Genomic DNA, 15,032 nt, shown 5'->3' on the forward strand with positions numbered 1-15,032 from the left:
TATATCTGGAGCCTGAAAAATGTACATTCATACATGGCATGACATATTGCATTTCATGGAAGTGACAAATTTTGTTTATAAGTTGCCTTTTTAATGTGTGTTTTTATAGATTTTAATTTTTTAAAGATGTTTCTGTGATGTACTAAATGTATTTATTTGTTTGGCATTGTGCTGCAATGAAAAACTTACAATAATTCAATAATATAGATTAACTTGGACAATGTCGATGAAACATTTTGCACCCAAAAGGCAGAGGATGATGCTTATCATCGCACAAAAAGTTGGACTTCTGGACATGCTACAGGGAGGTAGAAGTTACCGTATTTTCCAGATTATAGGGCGCACTAAGCGAAACAAAACAGTCAGATGAGTCGAACTTTACTCAGCTCATTCTTCTTGCTTCCTCTACTTCCATTGATTCATTAATGTTGAATTGTCTGGCAGCTGCTCTATTCCCATGTTCTTTATGTCTGTCTCCACGTCGGTTGAGTGTGAAGTGCATATGAGAGCATGAGGGTGGGAATGGATGTTTGTGTCTGTGTGTGCCTGTATGTCTGTGTCTATATGTCAGGTTGGGTATCAGTCGCCACCTCTCTGGGGACATCTCGGGCCCTCCAAGGTTTGGAGGCCTATCTCCCCCACCCACCATCACTACCCCTGCCGGTGGCGGACTCCCTCAGGTGTCGGTGCATTGGTGGTTCTTTGTATCTGGGGGTGGGCGTCCAGGTACACACCGGCTCACTCCTTGGCAGCCGCTTATTTGGGGCTCGCTCGGGCCACTTCGGAGGTGGGGTGCCCCCGGCCTCTCGGCCTGGGGCTCGGTCACTCAGGCACAGCTGGCTGCCGGCGGAGCTCACGGGCGCGTCACTGCAACTCCCCCTGGCTTCTGCTCCGCGGCTGCTGAGTGAGCCCTCATCTGGGATTCTCCTTAGCTCTTACTGGGACAGTGGCGCGGCTGCCCCTCTGTTGGTCTTCCTTGGTCTCTTGTGTTCTGGGGGCCTCTGGATGTCTGGAGTTTTGATCTCCTCCATACCTGCTTCATGCCCTGGAGGACGGGGCTGTGGCTCCCCACACTCCCTAGCAGATCGTTACATGGAGAAACCTTTGGAATGCAAGCATGCTGATCCACACAGGTGTGCACAGAGGTGTACACACGGGTATTCACAGACGCGGACTACAGCTTTCTTGGCTGCTGCCTCAAAGCACATTGTGCGCTGTCTATCTTGCGTGCTGCACAATATCGTTTATTATTTAGTAACTATTGATATCTACTGCTAGCTAGTTTATTGTGATGGTGCTTTTTTTTTCTCTTATTATGTTGCTCTTTGTTGTTTGCTTTCTCCTCTGTTTTTTTTTTTCTCCATACAGGTGACCCAGGAGTTTTTTTTTTTTGTTTGTTTGTTTTTTTCTCTCTTCCCCCCCCTTCTCACTGTCTCTTCTCCCCTTTGGTTTTCTTTTTCTCTCTCCCTCTCTTTCTTTCATTCTTTCCCCCTGTCCTATCCCACAGTCATATCTGTCCCGTTTGTAGCAACTGAAAATAAAATAAATTCATAATTATAATAAAGGTCAATATGGCAAGGCCATGATGATCCACTTGGTAAAATAAATCCGCTTGGCATCTTTCTTGGCCTCAAGACAACAATTCTGATGGCTAAAGATCCAAACGGGACAAAAAAAAAAAAAAAAAAAAAAAAAAATGAATACCACCTTTTTAAACGGTAACTGTAACGGAATACAGTTACTCATATTTTGTATTTTAAATACGTAACGGCGGTACATGTATTCCGTTACTCCCCAACACTGCTCCTACTGCACAGCTCACCACTGTCACAGCCATTTTCATATGTCCAGCCCCAGGCTCAGCTGGTTCCCTTTCATGCCTGCTTTGCTCATGCAATAACAGAGTTCTTGTCTTGGGACACTATCATATGATTTCTTTAGACACACAAAGATTGCAACACCTTCTGACCTTCTCTATACTTCTCCATCAACACTCTCAAGGAAAACATTGTATTGATAATGTTTTTCTTAGCATGGAGAGATGGTGATTGTCACCTCTGTTCTCAACCTCTTAACGTAGTATTTAGATTATGATGATTGTAGATTTGTCAGATTACAACCATATTGAAATCAAATAGTGACTGATATTGAAGAATGTGGATTTTCATGTGAGAATGACCTGATGAGAAATCTAATTCAAGTGAAGGTACACTCTCAGAAATAGAGGTACGAGAGAATAACATTTTTGTACCTATAGGTACATTTTTTTAAAATGTTCCCTTAAAAGTACAATACTGGTCTTTAAAAGTCCAGAAATGCCCCTTTAAAGGTTCAATTTGAAATAAAGTACAAATCTGTACCATTTTGACCTGTACTGCAGTGGCAGAATGTGGTAATGGGTCAGCATGGGAAAATCTGGATGGGCCTGGTTAATTGTAAAATTCATATGAGATGTGAGTGTGCTCATAAAAGCTACATGTTATAATCAAATCTGTTGGTCCTCTCCTCTGTACGTAAATTATCCTATGATGCAAAGAATATCTGTAACCTACCTTTGTGTAAGTTATGTTAAATTATATTTAAAAAAAAACACACACACAATGACATGCAGGCACAACCAAATGATGTTAAAAAAAAACTGGTCCATTTCCATTTTATTAAGTTCCAGTTATAATTTTTTAATGTTTTAAATCTTTCAAAAATGTGAAATCATTTTACTGTTATGTTTGGACTTTACTTTTTTGCTTTAACTACATCCTAGAATTGTTCATTAATTGTGAGGTTTTTATGGAATTTGCAACATCAAGTTAAACCGAGGTTCTTTGGAAGTTAAAATGTCAAGCAGATTTTTATGTTACGGTGACTACATTTTGTAAGTTACAAATATAGTTCGCCAAGACAGCATAACGTTTCTAAACAACTGCGCATTAATACCACAATGTTGTATTTTCATGTGTCAAGTTCGCAACGCGCATTAATCCCAAAGGCCGAAAAGGCAGCAGTGATGAGTGCTCCGCCTCCGCGCTGACTAGCGTTGACACAGAAAATGACTCTCAGGGGGTTATCCACGGAGGAGCTCCTTAAAAGGTTGATGGAAGAAGGCATTGATATGTCAGACGATGAGGCGCAAAGATTTAGAGGTAAGTCGGGTGTGATTTTGTGTTTTTATAAAAATTACAACGTGTAATTTTACAGTAGAGTTAGCAAAAGTCCGAAGAGCTAGATTTAACATGGGCGAAAGCTAGCAGTTAGCTAAGTTTTAAACAAAGAAAGGTACAAATGTGGACTATTTAGACTGTTGGTGGAATGTTCAACGTCTGTCTGCCCGCCGTATTCGAGTGTTTTATCAATAAATAGTGTCGAACCGTGTACAAAAATGTAAAAAAAATCAATAATTTCTCAAAACATGCTAGTATGTAAATATAGCTATTAACAAAATCGTTTTCTAAGCAAAATTTATCCCATCTAACTTGTTTCCCGCTCAAAGGGATTTTAAACAATGGAAGGTACACATTTGTACCATTCCACCTACTTAGTGGGATTTTCGAATATGAGAGCTGTAAGCTCTGTGCAGGGACACGTACACTTACTTACATTTTTATATTAGCAGTTAATTTATATTAACAATTAATCAAGAGAATTAATTGTAACTTCCTTTTGGGGAATATAGACAGATTCACAATGATAGCTTATTGTTATTATTATGTTATTAAGTTTGGGAGAGATGTGGCTGTTTGTCCACGCCCATTTTTAAAAAATTTAAATCAACTTTAGCTACATTGATTTGACATTGGTCTACAACATACTATTTACGGTAATAACAATATGATTAGAAGAATTGAAGAACAGAAAAGCCCCCAGGAAAGGATAAGAGTAATCAGTGCACTGTGGGTTGTCTTTCTTATGTTTGAAACAGGTACCCAACCCACTCAGACTACATCCAGGTCATCAAAGCCCTGATTGTGAAGTATTCTTTAAGAGATGTACACGGAAATGGTTATGTGAGTACCTCTCCTTTTTTGTTTCTTTTATAGATTATATTAATATAAAGTAAGCATAATTAACTACTTATATACATTTGAAACAACTAGGACACCTGGCACAGCCAACTCAAGAGAAAGTTCAAAGCAGAACGGGCTCCCCTAATCAGCAACGAAGAAGTGAACCGGGTTAAAGAAAAGTTTGGACGCACGCAGAAACATCGGACCACAGAGGAATCCAGCAGCTCCTGTCTGAAGAGACTGAAGCCCTCTCTCGTAAGTCCTCACACCCTCAGCCTTTAAGAGCTAAGGTAACATATGTAGTCTTATTATGTTCACTGTAAAGCTAAAAGTAAACATTAATTGAAAGAAACATGTTAACAGATAACATTAACATAGAAAAAGGAACTTCACAGTTGATTTAACAAAAGTCAGCTCAACTTGCAATTCCTATTCAACATTTTTGCATTTTTTTCAAAGCATTTGGTGTACAAATTACCGCATTTCGAGTAACATTAACTTATCAGATTTTACTTATGATAATACTGATATCTGTTTTGACAAAGGATTCGTGCTTTGTGGGGGAAGATGCAGCCTCCGTTGATGCTCATATCAAGGTGCTAAATGATCAGCACAAGAAGCTACATCCTGACACAGCACTGGTGAAAGACCGCATGACAAAAACCTTTGCATGGAGACGTCGAGAGGTAGCTGAAGGAATGTGTACTGTGGACCTATTAAAGAGATATCCATTCCTGGGGACATCTGCAGGGGTAAGAATTGTTAAGATGATTGGGGAAACAGCTAATGATTTTTTGTCTCTAAATCTGATTATTATTTTCTGTACTAACTGATTAATCAATCTGTTCATTATCTTTAGAATTTTTGTTCACGGGTTAAAGCACTTTACATTTATCTCCAGTCTGTGTCTTTAAACATGTCAAAAATTTAAATCCTCAATGTAAAATGTCATTCTTTTGTCTATTCTGCTCTTTTCATTTCCAGTTGTGTTATGAGGTTGATTTAATGCATCCCTGCCAAGACAACATCTGTCGCTGCTTTAGCGAAAACTTCACTGCTGTTCTTCAAATGACCAAGGATTTGCCACTGAAGAAGGTCTCGCTGGATGAGGCCTACATCTCAGCATTCTCCACCTTCTTCATGTTCAACATGCATACTTCAAGAAAACACTTGTCTTTCTTCAGAACTGCATTGTCAACATAGGAGACCAGGGAGACAAACCCCTGCCAGTAAGTGTCACCAGGGTACTTAACCAACTCTATTAAATATGCCCCCACTCCACAAATGTTCAAAATGTTCAAAAAGGGCATTTACTCTGAGGAAGTTGATTATACATGTTGGGTTAGTACACGCACATGAGCCTCATTTCAGCATCACTTGTGGAATAAATGACTGCCAGGCAGCTTTTTCCAAGTATCACTCTTTTCGACGCCATGTGTATCGCAAACACAAACCCTCTGTTTTGAATAGCCTTGAGGTAGTTGAAGATGGATTTGAAAACCATGCACACAAAGAGGTTGAAGACCCACACACACACACAGTTCAGACGAGACGCACACAGTTCAGCAGCCCACACCACCTTTATGGACAGTTTGCTTGATAATTTAGGAGATCATTTATTTAGCTTTATTCTCAAATGTACTGAAAAAAATAACCTTCCACACTCTGTTCAGCAAGACATCGTTGATGATCTTAGTTTTCTTTTGTGTTTTTTTAAAGAAAACTACGACTTGTTTATTCGTTATCATTTGGATAAACATGGTTTCCGCCTCAGTGATTGTCCAGAACTTGAGCAGGTTTTGTCTACTTCAGATTTTTTCCAGAAAGCATGTGATTCAATTCGTTCACCATTTATGATAAAAGAACACTGCAAATCAAAAATGAACATGACAGAACCTATCAGTTACACAGTAAGAGACCATTCTGGTGTGAAAATTGGTAGTTATTCGTATGTTCCAATCCTACAGGTATTAAACAAATACTGTCAGGTGGAGGATGTGTGGGAACAAATTGTTCTGGATAACCACAGAAATCAAGATGATGATGTTTTGACTGATTACAAAGATGGCATGTATTTTAAAGACCACTCATTTTTCAAAGACCATCCTCAAGCTCTAAGACTTCATTTTTATGAAGATGAATTTGAAATTGTGAACTCCCTTGGTGCAAAACGAATTAAATACAAAATCTGTGCATTTTATTATACTATAGGAAACATAAGTGGAAAACATCGCTCAAAGTTGAGTCACATTCATTTAGCCTTACTGGTTCGCCATTCACATTTAAAAGAGTGTGGGCTTGAAACTATACTTCAGCCCTTGATAACTGACTTGAAGATGCTGTCCACAGAGGGTTTCACTATCTGTGTCGATGAAGTAGAGCACACAGTTCATGCTGCTCTTGCTACCATTTCATGCGACAACCTTTCTGCTCATATGATTGGGCGTTTCTCAATGTCTTTCAATACAGGCAGAATATGCCGATTTTGTATGGCATCGCACTCGGAGATACAACAGCACTTTTGTGAGGACCATTTTGTTATTAGAACAACCAAAGTACATGAGTACCACATAAACTGTGTGGAAAACAACCCAGAGAGTGCTGCTTTGTACGGTGTGTATGGTAACTGTACATTTGATGCACTGCCTTATTTTGATGTGACCCAGTCTCTTCCCCCAGATGTAATGCACGACTTGCTGGAGGGGGTTATTCCTTTGGTAATGAACTTGGTTATTTGTAAAGCTCACAGGGAAAAGCACATCACCATATATGAAATCAATGATGAGCTGAAAAATGTGAAGTTTGGGAGGAATGACAAGCCGAACAGACCAGTGCCACTGACGGAAAAGATGCTTCAAAATTCTAACATAGTTGGATCAGCCAGTCAGAAATGGTGCCTTTTCAGGCTCTTGCCTTTTTTAATGGCTCCCCATGTTCCACCTGGCACTCCATACTGGCATGTGTTCTTATTATGTTCAGAAATCGTAGATCGTGTAATGGCTACAAATGTGAGAAAAGATGAGCTTGCTCATTTAAACCTGCTTATTCAAGAATTTCTTGAAATGACTACAAAAGTCTTTGGAAATGTTTTAACACCCAAGTGTCACTACCTTATTCACTACCCAAGGCTGATTTTGATGTATGGTCCTCTTCGCCCTTTATGGTGTATGAGATATGAAAGCAAGCATCAATATTTCAAAAATATAGCGAGTAAATGCAAAAACTTTGTAAACATCACTGCAACTCTTAGCAATCGTCATCAAATGAAACAGTGCTGGGAGTTTTCTTCAGATAAGTTGCTTGTTGACTTTGAACATTCACTCAGCACAAGTGTCAGTGTGCCATTTTCATCTCTGCCAGGTGACTTACAGAATGCTCTGGAAATGAACAAAAGTTTTACAGATGTGCATTTTCAGGATAAAGTGCTTCAGCGTGTGTCTGCTATATCTGTCAGCAGTGTCAAATATGAACTTGAGGATGTTTTTGTAGTTGGCCATGTACACACTGAAGCCATACCTATATTCTTTAAAATCAAGTATATTTTGAATGTTGATACTTGTTGGGTATTGTGTGGGAAAATGTTACTTCCTCGCACTTATGAATGTCATTTCCATGCTTACCAAGTGGCAGTTGACAATGACTGGATCCTGTTCAATCCAGGAAATGAATTAGATTTTCAAGCTCTAGACACCTATTTAGTTGATGATAGACTGCTTGTGTCCTTGAGGTATTCTGTGTGACGTGATTGCAAGAACATTTTCCACTTTGTCTATATATATGACATATATATATTCTGGCTTGATGAAGTAGAGCAAAACATTTGTGTGGACAGTTTTTTAAATACATGACATCTCTGTGATCCGTCAAAACATTGTGTTCAGGTGTTTAATGTCTTTATGTGATTGTTTACTTTTTTTAAATGAATGTATTTTTCTTAACATGTCCTATGGCAATGTATGAATGTAATCAAGGATGTATTCCTGTGGTTGTTTAAATGCTTTGATGTGATTCTATTATCGAAAATAAATAGTTAAATAACCAAATATTTTGGACTATTGGGGGTACATTTTTGTCTCTTTAGGTACGAAATAGGTTGTCGCTGGGGGGGTACCCTCATAGGTACCCTATTGTACCCTTTTCAAGGGAACATTTCTGTACTATAGTTTGAAGGTACATTTATGTCTTAGGAAAGTACATGATTGTACTTCAGATGGTACAACTTTATAAGGTACAAAAATGTACCAAGCCTAAAGGGTACAGAAATGTCCTTCAAAAAGGAACACCCCCAGCGACAAGCATTTGTACCCTTTTTGGTAAACTTTGGTACCCCTATTTCTGAGAGTGTATATAATATGAGTGAACCATGAAATGGTTCGTGTTAGTTTTATTATTTATTACCACCACCAAGTAAACTCCTTAGTTTTATGTAAAACTTAAAACGAAGTCTGCTTTTGTTCAGTGAAACACTAGGAATGAACCATTACTTCATCTAAAGATTATAGACAACTATCACCACTTGGGGTCACAACTGTTCTAAAAATGTGTTGACACTGACCTGGTGCTGAGTTATGAATAGGTGAATAGGACATTGTTTTTCATAAAAAATGGAAAAACCTTGCTGTGAATCTCACGGTAATACTACAGACAAGGAAAAAAGAAGGGCCAGGAATATTTTTTTTTTCAGGGAGATCAAAAGCCCCATAAACAGGCGACTGTGTCTTCACTTCATGTATGTGACATAAAATTAATGATTCCTGGCGAGTAATTGGCCAAATTTGAATGGGCCAATAGGTGGACGTTATACCTGAAAGACAAGAGAAACAGAAGAGCAACATTGCCACTTATTGTGACATACAACACATAACATATTTAATCTGTTACATGTACAAGGTGTCCTGCATAGCTATCAGCCCAGCCAAAAGCCCAGCAGCTAATTATAGTCTATGTTCTCCAGACAATCAGTCACACGAGCGTCTGTTATGTGACTGTGAAATAGTAAGCAGCAACATAGCTGCAGCACCTGGATGCAATGGAAGGTAAAATATGCATTTCTGCCTTTGTTTCTTTGGAAAGAATAGTTTAAGAAGCAAATCTAACAAAATTGCAAAGTCATACAGAGTGTTATAAGGTCAAAGTCTAGTTGAGCAACTAGTTGTTTTTGTCACTTCCACAGACATTATCTCACTTGTGTGACTAGGCAAGATGAATCACTTATTCCCCAAAACCATGGGTCAGAGTCAGGTTCTTCCTGAGACAGTTCCTTAACACAGCAATGTGTTTAAGGAACTTTTGAAAGGGAGTATGCACTTGGAGCAAATCGACTACTGAACTTTCAAACATGATTTTACTTTTGTTAGACAGTCGTGAGACCACATTCACAACTGCCTGACAAAACTCATTTCCTGCTCTCTGCGTGTGCATCTAGAGTCTCACTCATCATAGTGAAACCATTGAAATGATTTGAGAAACAAAACAAAAACACTGTGAGGTTAATTAATAATAACCTAATATCTCAGTCAGTTTTGCTGTGCTCTTACACTGTTTGTAAAGACAGAAGAGGAAGGACAATCTATCTATCTGTATGTATAACTATTATAAGAGCATAAATGTCAGATCACTTGAAATCAACAAGCCTCTTATGTGCTTTTATTCATGTAGAAACATTTACTCATTTGACTGACATAACAAAACAGCCAAGCATGAATCACTTGACAGTGACAAATTGGCTAGGTGTCATTTTCATCAATAAAGTGAAACTTGGCATCAGGTCAGCAATCATCCATCAGGTCAACAGTCCCTGAATTCCCACCTGTTCATAGTCAGTAAGAAACACACACTGTAGAACCACGTGTAAATTTTCCAAATGGTTACCTTGATTTGAATTGACCACATACCAGTCTTTGTTTCCAGGGAATTTGAATCCTGTCAAACAACAACATGAGTCACTCTCAATAATGACCTACCTAACCACTGCATCATGATCTGATTGAACATAATATGAATACATTTTTAATGGCACAATGGAAACCTGGGGCGTGCAAAGTTCCTGTCCTGCAAACGGTAGGATGTGTCTTTGTTTGCCAACCAAAAGATTAGACATTGTGTAATGAAGTTTAATAAATCCTATATTGCTGTTTGGATGGTTGTTTTTGCCTGCATCTTGACCTGTCCTTAATAAACAAAATACTAAAAACACTGTTGCTCTGATGCATCCAGTTGTGTCTGTGAATAGTTCATTAAAAGTTATTTGACAAAAAAAAAAGTAACTTTACAGACTAGGTGAATGGACTGATTCTTTATATTGATTTTTCCTCTCCTGGAACACACAAATCAATTAATACAACATCCGTGATTCACATGCGCAGATAAGTGCTTTCCATCTAACCTTCACAGTTGGGGTTAGTATCTTGTGCAAGACAGACAGATCAACTGGGAGTTGAACAACCAACCTTGCTATCAGTTGATGCACTGCTGTTCCTCCTGAGCTACAGCCACTCCAACGTCTGAAAGAGGGTGAATGAGGCTTGTAGTAAAGAAGTGCTTTGAGTTTTTAATTTGTGAAGAAAAGTGCTCTATAAACAATAGTCAGTTTATCCTTTTACATAATTTCATTTTTGGAAGTGCAATCAGACCTATTGTGATTCACTTGACAAATAGCACAGTAGCCATAGTTACACTTGGCTGAAAACACTAAAAATGCAAAATAACAATTTGCTTATTATTTTATTCTTAACAGCCAGTATAATAAACACACTATGTAAACATTCCAGTGAAAGCTAGTACTTGCTTCCAGGTTATTTGAATCCTGTTAAACAACAACAATACGTTCCACTAGCAGTGAGACTCATTAGCAGCTGACCCTGTGCTCCAACCTACCAATTGACGCATAGTGTGAAACTACAATTTGCATTCCTAACTTAAGACCATAGGTTAATGCAAACTCAATCATTTGTTTGACTGCAAACAACAAGGCACCGTTGTGCAGGAGTCCACCAATTGACGCATAGTGTGAAACTACAATTTGCATTCCTAACTTAAGACCATAGGTTAATGCAAACTCAATCATTTGTTTGACTGCAAACAACAAGGCACCGTTGTGCAGGAGTCCACCTTTTCACCACACTTAGACATAAAAACATTTATGTCGATTTTTATGTTAATGAAGACAAGTTGGTGATTTTGGATTTCCAGGAGATTTAAATCAAACACCACAAAAGACAAGGTGGGGGTCATTTAGCTTCATAAAGTATTTCAGTTAATATTTGTACTTTTCCATTATGGTAACTGAACTATGTGCTAATTTTCCACAGACTATTATCTGAAGCTGGCGATACTAAAATGTTTAGCATTGGCCTACAGAGCATTTCAGACAATATTTTCTTTGAACTGTCTTCATTTCTTTTGTGAACTACGAAGGTGGACATAAAATGTTCTTCTGTTCATTACTGTCACAACTGCAGGAGTTGTTTAGCATTTTTTTCTTTGAACTGACATTAAATGGGAATGTCAATGTCAAACAAACAAAAGAAGTGCTAAAAAACAGTTCATTACTGTCACAGCAGCAGGAGTGAACTGTAACATCTATATCTAAACACAAAGAAAGACATAAATGGGATTTTTGTTGAAGTATTGTGGCCTCACTTCTTGTTTATTTCTCAGGGCAGAAGAAGCTGAGCTCAAAGCTACAAGAAGCATGTCAGACAACACTTCTTCGTTTACCTTTGACTTCTATAGCTCAAGTGCATCGTATATTGTCACCACCTTCTTTGTCACCAAGACGTTTATCATTCTCCCAATCTCCATCATCGTCTTGTACCTGGGGTACCAACGATGGCAGCGGCAGCAGCGTTCCTTTGCAGCAATGAGTCACTCTGACATATTTACCTATAATGTCACCATAGTTGAGCTAATATTTGTATTGGGGGCCACACTTGTCATATTTGGCTGGTGGTCTAATAACTTTGTGGCGGTTTTCATGGGTATGTCTGCAATCACTATCAGCTACCCTGGAGAGATGTTCTTTAACACTGTGACATGTGTGGAGCGTTACTTGGCTGTAGTTCACCCCATCACCTATCTGGGGCTGAAACAATCAGGTGGTGTCAGGATCAGAAATATCTGCATTGGGTTTGTCTGGTTGTTGTGCTTTGGGTGCGTTGGTCTAGCAGTTTCCTACTACCCTAATGTCCCATATATTCCATATTTCTGTATGATTCTGGTCTCCTTAGTTATAGTGTCTTTTTGTAGCTTCTCTGTTCTCTGTGTTCTCGTTCGTCCAGGGCCAGGGGAAATGGGAGGAGACAGGCAGCAGATGAATCGGTCAAAACAGAAAGCTTTCTGTACCATCACAGCCATAATGGCAGCTCTCCTTATGTCTTGCCTAGGAACACTTTTTACAGTTGCTCTGGGTACCACAAATCTGCTGAGTGATATAGACAGGTGTGCGATTCTAATGTTTTCATCCTGGGTTTCTCTGCCCGTCAGCCTGATTTTGCCTCTGCTGTTTTTACACAGAGCAGGAAAACTCTCACTTTGCCTTTTCAGCAATAAGTAAATGCGGCTATCCATGTAAATATTATTTTCTACTTGTACATTTATTTTCGGTGCAATTTTCATCACCTGTTATGTCATCAAATCTTTATTGTATTTGTATTGTAATTTTTGCATTGCTGTGAATACACACAATTAGAGTCGACACCTCACCACTGTCGTGCCATTTTCATATGTCCAGCCCCAGGCTCAGCTAGTTCCCTTTCACGCCTGACTTGCTCATGCAATAACAGAGTTCTTGTCTTGGGACACTATCATATGATTTCTTTAGACACACAAAGGAAGATTGCAACACCTTCTGACCTTCTCTATACTTCTCCATCAACACTCTCAAGGAAATCATTGTATTGATAATGTTTTTCTTAGCATGGAGAGATGGTGATTGTCACCTCTGTTCTCAACCTCTTAACGTAGTATTTAGATTATGATGATTGTAGTCTTGTCAGATTACAACTATATTTAAATCAAATAGTGGTTGATGTTGAAGAATGTGGATTTTCATGTGAGAATGACCTGCTGAGAAATCTGCTTCAAGTGAAAGTAAAATGAGTGAACCATGAAGTGAAGTATAGAATTAAAAACATGTTATTTTAAAGTACAACATAGAAAAGAAGAACATGTATCAATGTGGTTTTAAAGTTTAGAGTTAAAATTTTGTTTTCAATCATATATGCAAAAAACATCAGTGTATGTGTGGCTGGACATCGAGTAATTGTAAGTTCACGATATGAATTGGATGTCCAGACAGGGGGAGGCAAAGGGAAAATGAGTATAAAAGAGGGTGCCAAGGAACATTCAGGGTTACTTGCTCTAGTTCTTGCAAGTTGCAGAAAAAAAATATGAACATGATACCCAGGGAGTCTATAGTTAGACATTATAGCAAGTAACGCCAGAGGAGCAGCCTTTGCCCCAAACCTTTCTGTTAGCTCATTTTTGACATGTTAGAAAATTAATTCAGAAAAATTTGGATATTCATGTTTTCCTGCTGCATCGGTGGGAAGTCATGCACATTTCTCTTCTGCAAACTCTCTCCTCCCAGATATTCGAACAAAATCAGCATTAAGTCAGAATCGGGTAATTAGATAAGAATAATTAGAGTGATCTGATCACATTTGGACACAAAAAAAGTAACCAGAACTGAACAATACTATGATTTCTCTGTACCTTCAGGGAAAACTGCTGTCTAGATGGTAAACACAGAGGCACATTAAAATGAGAACAGGTGGATACTTCATTTAACAAACTGCAGAGAATTATAAAAAGAGAGAGAGAGAAGAGAGACTTATTGGAAAATTTTTAAAATGCTAATTCATGTTAATGCTCAGTTGATCTTTAAATTGTTAATTGATAAGCCTGAAATAATAACCCTGTTATAGGGCAGGGATAGCTCAGTAGGTAGAGTGGTGGCCCCATGATTGGAAGGTCGGGGGTTCGATTCCCCTTAACAGCTACCCTGAGGTACCCCTGAGCAAGGTACTGTCCCTACACACTGCTCCCCGGGCGCCCAATGGCTGCCCACTGCTTCACTGAGTGAATAGGTTAAAAGCAGAGAGGAATTTTCCCAACAGGGATCAATAAAGTATACTTTCTTTCTTATTTATAAAAACATTTATAAATAACAGTTTAACAGTTTAACATATTAAAAAATATTTCAAGGTTTTGTTTTTGTTTTTCTTTGTTGTACTACAAATCACTGATATTAGTATCACACCCACAATGGCGATCCAAGAAACAGATAACCTCACATGTGCACGTTACAAGTCAGAATTGCTGCTGTTGGTTTCAAACAAACATTTTCAGTGCTATAAATCAGCGGTCCCCAACCTTTTTTGCGCCACGGACTGGTTTATGCCCCACAATATTTTCACGGACCGTCCTATAAGGTGTCGTGGATAAATACAACAAAATAAAACTAGTACCGGTACTGAAAAAAAGAAGATTTATTCATAACACATGTGAAAAGACCCAGGAAAACCGAGTTAACAATAAAAAACAATAACAAAACAACGCTAAAAAACGATAAAAACCCTGAAAACCATACATTTCACACCCCAGCCTCAACTCTCGCCACCCTGAACCAAACGACTCATGGACCGGTACTGGTCCATGGCCCGGGGATTGGGGACCTCTGCTATAAATCACACACTTTAACAGCTTGGTTCCAATGATTTAAAAAAACAAAACACACACACTTCTTAATTGCCCCGTGGGTTTAAATAAAGTATTGTGCATTTAAATTGAAAGTATTAAATAGTGTTAGCTCTGCCTTGAAATGTCAATATAAACTTATGTAACTGCAAAGAAAACACTAGAGAGTAATGCTACTAGTACTACAGGTTGCACAGTTGGGACTTTTTCTTTAAAAGAAGGGATTCAATGAGCCCCTTCTCAAGATTTCTGGACAGAATTGGACAGACATGGACTAAAATTATCATAAAACATAAATGGTAAATGGCCTGTATTTATATAGCGCCTTACTAG

At 38.5% G+C, this 15,032-nt stretch overlaps 1 long non-coding RNA gene across 1 annotated transcript; it reads left to right on the forward strand.

Moving 5' to 3' along the window:
• Positions 1 to 3,006: 3,006 nt before the first annotated feature.
• LOC143416981 (uncharacterized) lies at positions 3,007 to 5,090 on the forward strand. Its single transcript, XR_013097220.1, has 5 exons — positions 3,007 to 3,140; positions 3,917 to 4,001; positions 4,092 to 4,256; positions 4,547 to 4,753; positions 4,986 to 5,090. It is a non-coding gene; the product is annotated as an uncharacterized LOC143416981 (long non-coding RNA).
• The last annotated feature ends 9,942 nt before the right edge of the window (positions 5,091 to 15,032 follow it).

Source organism: Maylandia zebra, linkage group LG3 (genome assembly GCF_041146795.1).
Source record: "Maylandia zebra isolate NMK-2024a linkage group LG3, Mzebra_GT3a, whole genome shotgun sequence".
Classification (NCBI taxonomy): Eukaryota; Metazoa; Chordata; class Actinopteri; order Cichliformes; family Cichlidae; genus Maylandia; species Maylandia zebra.